The sequence below is a fragment of the Herpailurus yagouaroundi genome, unplaced genomic scaffold, assembly GCF_014898765.1.
Source record: "Herpailurus yagouaroundi ecotype Mexico unplaced genomic scaffold, PumYag 28, whole genome shotgun sequence".
Lineage (NCBI taxonomy): Eukaryota > Metazoa > Chordata > Mammalia > Carnivora > Felidae > Herpailurus > Herpailurus yagouaroundi.
Window position 1 is genome coordinate 116,682,976 of NW_024412376.1, and position 10,066 is coordinate 116,693,041.

At 35.4% G+C, this 10,066-nt stretch overlaps 1 pseudogene; it reads left to right on the forward strand.

Moving 5' to 3' along the window:
• The first annotated feature begins 232 nt into the window (after positions 1-232).
• On the forward strand, positions 233-627 carry LOC121031857 (peptidyl-prolyl cis-trans isomerase NIMA-interacting 4-like; annotated as a pseudogene).
• Positions 628-10,066: the final 9,439 nt, after the last annotated feature.

Below are 10,066 nucleotides of genomic sequence, written 5' to 3' on the forward strand. Positions count from 1 at the left end.
AGTATATACAGTGTGCTCTTGGCTTTGGGAGTAGATTCCCATGATTCATTGGTTACATATGACACCCAGTGCTCATCCCAACAAGTGCCCTCCTCAATACCCATCACCCATTTTCCCCTCCCCGGCCCGCCCTCCCCACCTATCCCCTCCCTCAACCCTCAGTTTGTTCTCTGTATTTAAGAGTCTCTTAGAGGCAACTGAAGCCTTTAACCGTACAGCTGTAAGATTCGAAGATGCCGCCCAAGGGAAAAAGCAGTTCCAGGAAAGGGGCGGAAGGGGAAGCAGCCTCTGGGAGTGACAGTTCTGACAAGAAGGCTCAGGATCCCAAAGGTGGTGGCAATGCAATAAAGGTCAGACACATTCTGTGTGAAAAACATGGGAAAATCATGCAAGCCATGGAAAAGTTGAAGTCTGGAATGAGATTCAATGAAGTGGCCGCACAGTAGAGTAGAGATAAAGCCAGGCAAGGGGGTGACTTGGGTTGGATGACCAGAGGTACCAAGGTGGGACCATTTCAAGAAGCAGCATTTGCCTAGCCCTTAAGTGGGCTGGATAAGCCTGTTTACAGACCCTCCGGTTAAAACAAAATTTGGATAACATATTATTATGGTTAAAGGGAGAAAATAAAATTGTATGGAAGACTGAAAAAAAAAAGTCTCTTATGGTTTTCTTCCCTTTCTGAAACTATTTTTTCCCCTTCACTTCTCCCATGGTCTTCTGTTAAGTTTCTCAAATTCCACACTCGAGTGAAAACATATGATATCTGTCTTTCTCTGACTTCTTTCACTTAGCATAATACCCTCCAGTTCCATCTATGTTGTTGCAACTGGCAAGATTTCATTTTTTCTCATTGTCAAGTGGTAGGAATGGCTTTTTAAATCTCGTTTAATTAATTTATTTTTTTATTTTTTAGAGAGAGAAAGCACAAGTTGAGAAAGGGGCAGAGAGAGAGAGAGAGAGAGAGAGAATCTTAAGCAGGCTCTACTCTCAGGATAGAGCCTGATGCCAGGCTCAATCTCATGACCCTAATATCATGACGTGAACCAAAATCAAGAGTTGGGCACTTAACCAAACGAGCCACCCAGGCAAGCACAGGAATGGCTTTGACCAGCTCCTGAGAGATAACCTCTGAACCCATGGGTTGCCTTGGTTGATAAGAATATCTTTTATGGTACAGCCACAGTGGAAAGTAGATGGAGGTTTCTCAAAAATTAAATTAAAAATAGAAATACCATATGATCTAATAGTCACACTGCTGGCTATTTACCTAAAGAAAATGAAAACACTATTCAAAGAGATATATGCACCCCTATGTTTATTGCTATACTATTTATAATAGCCAAGATATAGAAGCAACCCAAATATCCATGTATAGATAAATGGATAAAGAAAATGTGATATATAAATATATATGTGATATATGTGATATATATGTAACTGATATATATATATATATGTTTGTGGAAGACAAATACCATACAATTTCACATATTGTAGAATAAAAAAAATGAATAAACACCAAAAAGCAGAATCAGATCTATAAATATTGATGGCTGCCAGGAAGGAAGGAGATCAGGGGTGGGCAAAATGGAGGAAGGGGAGAGGGTAACATGGGCTTCTAGTTATGGAATAAATAAGCCATTGGAATAAAGTTACAGCATAAAGAATATAGTCAATGGTATTGTAATAGTGTTGTATTAGCTATGCTTACGTTAAGCACAGTATGAAGTATAAACTTGTTAAATCACTATGTTGTACACACAAAGTTAATCTAATATTGTGTGTCAACTATACTCAAATAAAAAAGAAAGAAAAGAAAGTCTTTGTATAACTGAAGACTTAGCTACTTGAGATAGTTTATACTAACAATGTGACTTATGGCAAATAACATTTATGACAATGGTATTATACACTCTGAGCAGCTAAGATTCATCTCAAACAGTTGGTTTAACATCTGAAAATAATGGAATATACCACATTAACAGAATAAAGAACAATAACCCCATGATCAGATAAAGAGATGGTGAACAATCATTTGAAAAATAATACATCTATTTGGTGTAGAAACCTTCAATGAGCTAGGAATAAAGGGGATTTTTATCCACTTGCCAAAGTGTATCTATGCAAATCCTACTGCTAACATCATACTTAATGGTGAAAGACTGAAGCCTTTCTCCAAATGTAATGAATAAGGCAAGGATGTTTACTTTTTTCATCTCTATTCAACATTGTACTGCATATTATTCTAGCTAGCACATTAAGGCAATAAGAATAAGAACAACAAAATAATTTTTTTTAATTTTTTTACATTTATTCATTTTTGAGAGAGCACAAGCAGGGGAGGGGCAGAGAGAGAAGGAGACACAGAATCCGAAGCATGCTCCAGGCTCTGAGCTGACAGCACAGAGCCCAAGGTGGGGCTTGAACCCACAAACTGTGAGATCATGACCTAAGCTGAAGCCAGATGCTTAACCGACTGAACCACCCAGGTGCCCCAGAACAACAAAATAATTTAAAGGCATGTAGTTTGGAAAGAAAAAAGTAAAACTGTATTTACTAACAGAATATATAATGCATGTAAGAAATACAAGGAATACACAAAAATTACCATAATAAACAAATTTAGCAAACTCACAAAACACAAGTCCATCATACAAATAATAGTTGTATTTTTATACACTAGCAACAACCAATCAGAACTTGAAATTAAAGAAATTATTTCATTTGCAATGAAGATAATAAAGATAATAAGATAATAAAAATTTATAAAGTATCATTAAAATAATAAAAATATAAGCCATAGGCCAGGCAAAAATATTTTCTTTTTCTTTTCTTTTTGTTTCAAGTTTTCATTTAAATTCTAATTAGTTAACATATAATGTAATGTTGGTTTCAGGAGTAGAATTTAGTGATTCATCACTTACATATAACATCCAGGGCTCATCAAAAGGGCCTTCCTTAAGCTCATCCCCCACCCACCTTCCCTCCAGCAACTTCTGTTTTCTATAGTGAAGAGTCTTTTATGGTTTGCTTCCCTCTCTTTCTTTTTTTTTTTTTTCTCCTATGTTTATTTGTTTTCTTTCTTTCTTTCTTTCTTTCTTTCTTTCTTTCTTTCTCCTTTTCTCTCTTTCTTACTCTTTCTTTCTTTCTTTCTTTCTTTCTTTCTTTCTTTTTTTAGCAGCAGGCAAAAGTTTATTATAGTATAAGATTAGAAAGTAAGAATAGTAGGAAACCTCTGTTTCATTTCTTAAATTCCACATGAGTGAAATCATATGGTATTTGTCTTTCTCTGACTGACTTAGTTCACTCGGCATAATACAGTCTAGCTCCATCCATGTCATTGCAAATGGCAAGTGTTTGTTCTTTTTTATGGTTGAGTAATATTCCAGTATATACAGTGCTGCTATAAACATTGTGGTGCATGTAACCCTTCAAATCAGTGTTTTGTTTCCTTTGGGTAAATACTTAGTAGTGCAATAGCTGGGTCATAGGATAGTTCTATTTTTAACTTTTTAAATATTTTCTAGCGACATTTGTTAAAGAGCTAATCTCAGATCATATAAAGAATGCTTACCTTTCATGAGTAGGAAGACAAATGATACAATTTACAATAGATTCATATGAATGATTAATTAGCACCTAGAAATATGATGGATTACTTTTCAGAGAATTATGTTAAGTGAAAATGGATTCAAAAGGCCACATTCTATATGATATCATCATAGAGCATTTTGTAAAAAACAAAAATCTAAAGATAATAGTTGGATAAATACTTGCTAAGGGTTGAGAGAAAATGGAAGGATTTGTCACAAATGGGCATGAGGGAGATTTTGAGGGGGTAATTGAACTGTTCTATATTTTGTTCATGTAGGTAGTTGTGCAACTTTATATATTTTTAAAACTTACAGAATTTTCTGGGGCTCCTACGTGGCTCAGTCAATTAAGCATCTGACTTCAGCTCGGGTCATAATCTCACTGTTCATAAGTTTGAGCCCCACGTTTGGCTCTGTGTTGACAGCTCAGAGTCTGGAGCCTGCTTTGGATTCTCTCTCTCCTCTCTCTCTCAAAAATAAATAAACACTAAAAATAATTAAAACTTACAGAACTTTCCAACAGAAAAACATGAATTTTATAATATATATTCTGCCATGAAATTTTCAAAAGTCACTTACTAAAATCAAATAAAACCTTTGTAAAATAATGCTTTTATATAATAGAATTTCAATTCCAATTATGATGTAAAAATGTACAAAGGAGTGTTGCCCTAACCCTAGCAATGTGAGAAAGCTCCATAATCTACAAATCCATAACTTTCCTTGAGTGAGTCAGTTGTGAGTTGGTAAATTAACCTAGTCAATTGAATTCCAAAGGATGATAGTCCCCGCAGAGGTGAGACAGGACTTGAACTGTTTCTTTCATTTTTGGAAGATTGTTGAAGGAAAACACGGTAATCATAGAAGCAGGTAGGGACAGCTTAAAAATTTAAGATATTTTAGATGCTGAAAGTAAACTGTCAATTTGTTTAGTTTCCATGGGAACTTCAAACAAGAAAAATCTGAGGTCACTGACAAGCTTCCTTCCATAGGCCTCCATGGATACTCTTGATAAAGATAGCAGGTAGGTCTAGAGATCAGTGTGGCACATGGACACAGAGCACTGTCTGCTCCCCATATACCTCTTTTAAGAGAAATAAAAGCTTCAAGACACTGTGGGACAAGCAGCATACTCTCCCACCACCAATGACGAGGCAAAGATCCATTGTTATGATAGAGAAAGAAGCTATATCCTATGGAGAAAGAAGTTAATAGACAAACAAGAAAAAAGGAAAATTCTGTCCTAGGAAAAAGCAATAGGCAACTGAAGGACTAGAAGGAAAACAAAAAACAAACAAACAAAAAACCAAAAAACCCTTCAGTGTAAGGGAGATTGGAAGCCACCTGAAGCAGGAAACTCCCTTACCCTTTGCCTATCCCAAATTTCACTGCCAGTGAGCTATAATTTCTGCATTATTTCTAAGAAAGCTTGTCTACTACTAATTCAAAAAGATATTCTCCTAGTACATTCTCCTAAAGAGGTTCATATTTTTAGCTATCTTTTTAGGAGATGGAGATGGAGCTGTCTCTGCACCTCAAATTAACTTCTGTGTATAATGTGAGAAAGATCCTAGGATCATTTTATCATTGATAGATAACCAGTGGCCCCAAAAGTATTTGTTTAAAATAACTTCTCTTTCAAATTGGGTTTACTTTTAGCACCTTTATCAAAAATCCAATGAGTATTGGGGGAAAGAAGGAAGTGGGGAATTTTAATTCAATAGGTATAAAGTTTCAGTTTTGTAAGATAAATGAGTTCTAGAGATCTGCTATACAGCACTATACCTATAGTTAGCAATTCTATATTGTACACTTAAGATTTCATTACAAAGGTAGATCTTATTAAATGTTATCACAATAAAAAAAGTAGATGAGTGGGTCACCTGGGTGGCTCAGTCAGTTATGTCTGACTCTTGATTTCAATTCAAGTCATGATCTCGTGGTTCCTGAGTTCAAGCTCCATCTTGGGCTCTGTGGTGACCATGTGCAGCCTGCTTCAGATCCTCTGTTTCCCTCTCTCTCTCTGCCCCTTCCCTGTTCACGTGCATGCTCTCTCTCTCTCTCTCTCTCTCTCTCTCTCTCTCTCTCTATATATATATATATATATATATATATGGAAAACTTAAAAAAAGTCAAAAGAGTAAAATTGTGGCTCTATTCTGGAGTGTTCCATTAAGCTATGGAACCATGGATTAGTGCCACACTACTTAATTACAGCAACTTTATAGTAGGTATTGTAAGTGCTTTTTAAAAGATATTTATTTTAAGAGAACTCTGAGTATTCTAGATCCCCTGCATTTCCATCAAAAAAAGAAGTCTCTGTCTTAGTAATTGACTAGAAAACTGAAAATTTGTTTATGATACAAGGCAGATAAGCAAATTACAAGGGATCACCAGATATTACCAAAAGTTATTTTTGAGGGAAGATGTTCATGTAAGAAACTAAAATAAAAGATTCTGACAGAGAATAATGTCAACATTTCCCTAAGCAACTAGCCCAGATAAGCAGGGTTGACTCTTTTTCACATTCCAATTTATAGATGTTAGTTTTTCTGTTGTTTTAAGCATAACTTCAAACAATTTGATTTTTTTCTCTCATAATTAGCATTTACTAAGTTAAACGGCTTATAAAACTATTTTTGTCCCTTTGCATTTTCATAAATTTTAATTATTTTGGTGGCAGAAGATAGAAAATGCAGAAGTGGACCACGACCACTTCATTTTCTGCACATTATAATTGAAGCAGTTTCAGAGTTGTTTTTTCTATCCAGTTGAAAACTGTGGCCTTTGATTTTGCCCCGAAATACAGGAATCATATTTATGTCCATAAACTGAGATCACATGGTCTATGAAGAATGGTAAATAGAACAAAAACAAACTAATACGCACATGAAATACACGGGGCTTACTTGTAGGCTCGTTACCCATCTCCCTTACGATGAGGTTAAAGCTTAGTTTACAGACTATTCAGAGAAACTGCAAATAGATGAGCTTTTCAGAAATGTCCAGCAAACAGCCTTGTTCTGTAAATGTACCTCAGTGCCCCCAATTCCTTAGCTTCATCTGTTCTCACATTTGGGAGATAAATGAGTCATATGATGGCATTGGAAGATTTTCTGAAAGTATTTATTTGGACATTTATTTTGAGATACCTCGAACTAATGTATTGTGTGAACGAATCTAAAAGTTTAGCAACATGAGCTGGCAGGAAATTTACCCTGTCCAGCACTTAGGGCACCTATTTAGCCTGGGTGGTAAACACTCTTATTACCACTGTTACATTTGAGGTAATCAATGCTTAGTTACAGCTTAATTAAATTTCTCAGAAACCTAAGATGGGTAGGTAATAACCTGAGCACTGAGTTTGCTCTAACTCTGGAAAAATTGCTCATAAACATCACAGCATACTTCCCTTACTTGTGTAAAAATAACGTAACTTGCAGGGTCCTAGATTAATATGCCTTGACTTTCAGGAAGTGGCACATTCTTAAGGGGGTTGCTAGATATAACAGATTAGAGAAAAATGAAACTTTTTCAGCAGAGAACCACAAGAAGTTTTTGAATTAATAATCATGGCCGAGGAAGATGGGGCTTCTATTGAGACAACCATAAAATTGTGGATATATTTTTATCAGTTAGAAGAAATTCTTAATTTCACAGAAATTCGTAATTATATATCTATAATAACAGACGTGTAAGATCTGGAAATTTATTTAAAAAGTCAATAATATTTCTGAATTGAAGAATTTCACATTCCTCATTTTTGTTATCAACAAATTTCAAACTATCTACTACAAAAGAAAGTAACCAAGGAAAACAAAAAAAGATAAAATTACCTTTGTGTATCAGGGTTCTCCACAGAAACATCTCACTGTGTTACCTTTAGATAGATTCTCATACGGCAATAAGGTATCCAAAATAAAGGGAAATGGAACAATTTAATACAATCCCTTTTCCACGTCCACTGGTTCTATTTTCCATTTCATCATATAGTACAATTAGTGTGTTGAATTAAATGTTAGATGTCAAATAAATATGACATGAAGTCCTATATAGTCTTACCAATTAAGTTTTTACACTTGTTTTAACAATCCTCTCTGGATTCCAGAAGCACTCTATGCAATAATGAGATATTTTGCTTTTATACATTTTTAAAGTAATTCCAAATCCTGCTAAGCTTTGAATAGGACCCAGAACAAGGATTATCCTTATTGTCTTTTTTTTCCCAGTCAAGATTTTTTTTAAGTAAATAGTTGTAAATTGTAACCTTAAGTATTAGCAAAATGACTCTGTCACAGTGTGACGTATGTGAGCATCCTGGAGTCACAGAGTCTGGAAGTGCTATAGTTAAGTATCTAGGACTCAGTGCCAGAAAGGGACTATGCTCAGTAGTTACAGCAATAGTTACCCTATGCTAACCAGACTGTTTATGTATCAAATTTTGGGCTGCAACTTTTTTTCTTTGCTTCTGGTCTAGTTGGTATCCCCAAGTTTAATTTACCAAATATTCATTTTTGATTAAATTAGAGTCCTGATATGCAAGTATCAGAGCTTCTTTTAAGAAATGTAAATATTAATACCCTCTGCTTTCTAGTTAAGACCATCTTACCCACAAATGTGGTATACAGCACCAAATAATATATAAATGAGAAAAATATAAATGAGAAAAAATGGGCAAAGTACCACCATATAAGTGAGAAAAAGTGGGCAAAGTACTCACCTGCCTATAAAATGACAAACAAAAAGTTCTTAAAGCCTGAGAGTGTATAAAGAAATTGTGTAAAGTCCTATGTGTAATACAGTATTTCCCAAGGAATCCATATTCTTTAAAAATCTTTCAAGCAGTGAAAGAGTGGGAAATTTTCTGCATGCTCAATAGCTAGGACAGTCAATACTCATTTGGAGTTACAATCGGGGAAAAAAAAGGTAATGATTGCAATTTGACAGAGAATAAAGCTGATGAATAAACCAATTTCAAAATCTCTCAGGCTAGTGGTAAATCTCCTGATCTAAATTAAATGGTATAAGTTCCACACTGCCAGACAGAACAATATTATAACTCCTATTTATTTTTATAACACATTTCACTTAGATTTTTACAGGATAATATAAAAAATTTTAAATATGTGAATTATTTTATGGATACAAAAAGATCACATATTTTCAATAAAAATGTCAAAATCCTGTTCTAAATTGCATTCCATATATTTTATTTTCTAAACATGGATATTGATGTTCATATTTTTAAAGAACAAATAAGAATAAACTGGTACATCATAATGACTACATCCTCTTTGCATATTTCTTAGCTCATTGCTGTGATACTAAGTAAGTGAAAATTTAAAAAGGAGCAAATAGGGGCGCCTGGGTGGCGCAGTCGGTTAAGCGTCCGACTTCAGCCAGGTCACAATCTCGCGGTCCGTCAGTTCGAGCCCCGCGTCAGGCTATGGGCTGATGGCTCAGAGCCTGGAGCCTGTTTCCGATTCTGTGTCTCCCTCTCTCTCTGCCCCTCCCCCGTTCATGCTCTGTCTCTCTCTGTCCCAATAATAAATAAAAAAAACGTTGAAAAAAATTTTAAAAAGGAGCAAATAAATAAAACTCACTGGAGGGAGTTTGAAAGTACATTACTTAACTCTTCATGAAGCCCTTAGAAATGTCTAATATCAAAAAAGAAAAAAATGAACAAAAGAGGTGATTTGTAAAACAGCACTTCTGTTTCCCCCTTTGATCTAAACATGCTATGTAAGTATATCACATTCTGCAAGAAGTTATACTTTTGATGACAAACCATTGTATTAGAGTTCTCCAGAAAAACAGAACCAGCAGATATATTATAAGGAATTTGGATGCCTGGTGGTATAATTCTAGACTGATTCCAAAGGCCTGAGAACCAGGAGAATGATGGTATAAGTTCAGGAGAAGACCAATATCCAGCTCAAACAGTCAGACAGAGATAACTTCTCCCTTTCATCACCTTCTTGTTCTTTTCAGGTCCTCTAAGGTTGGATGATGCCCACACACATTAGGAAAAGCCATCTGTTTTCCTCAGTCTACCAATCCAAATGCAAATCTCGTCCAGAGATATCCTCACAGACATACCCAGAAACGATATTTAACTCAAACATCTGGCACCTCTTCCTCCCTCCCTCCCTCCCTCCCTCCCTCCCTCCCTCCCTTCCTCCCTTCCTTCCTTCCTCTTTTTTTCTTTCTCTCTTTCTCTGCTTCTTTCTTTCTCTTGTCTTTCTTTCTTCTTTCTTTCTTTCTTTCTTTCTTTCTTTCTTTCTTTCTTTCTTCTTTCCTCTTTTCTCTCTCTCCCTTTCTCTGTTTCCTTCCTTCCTTCCTTCTTTCCTTCCTTCCTTCCTTCCTTCCTTCCTTCCTTCCTTCCTTCTTTCCTTTCCTTTTTTCTTTCTTTCTATTTTTTTTAGGTTTATTTATTTTGAGAGAGACAGAGACAGCAAGTGAGCAGGGGAGGG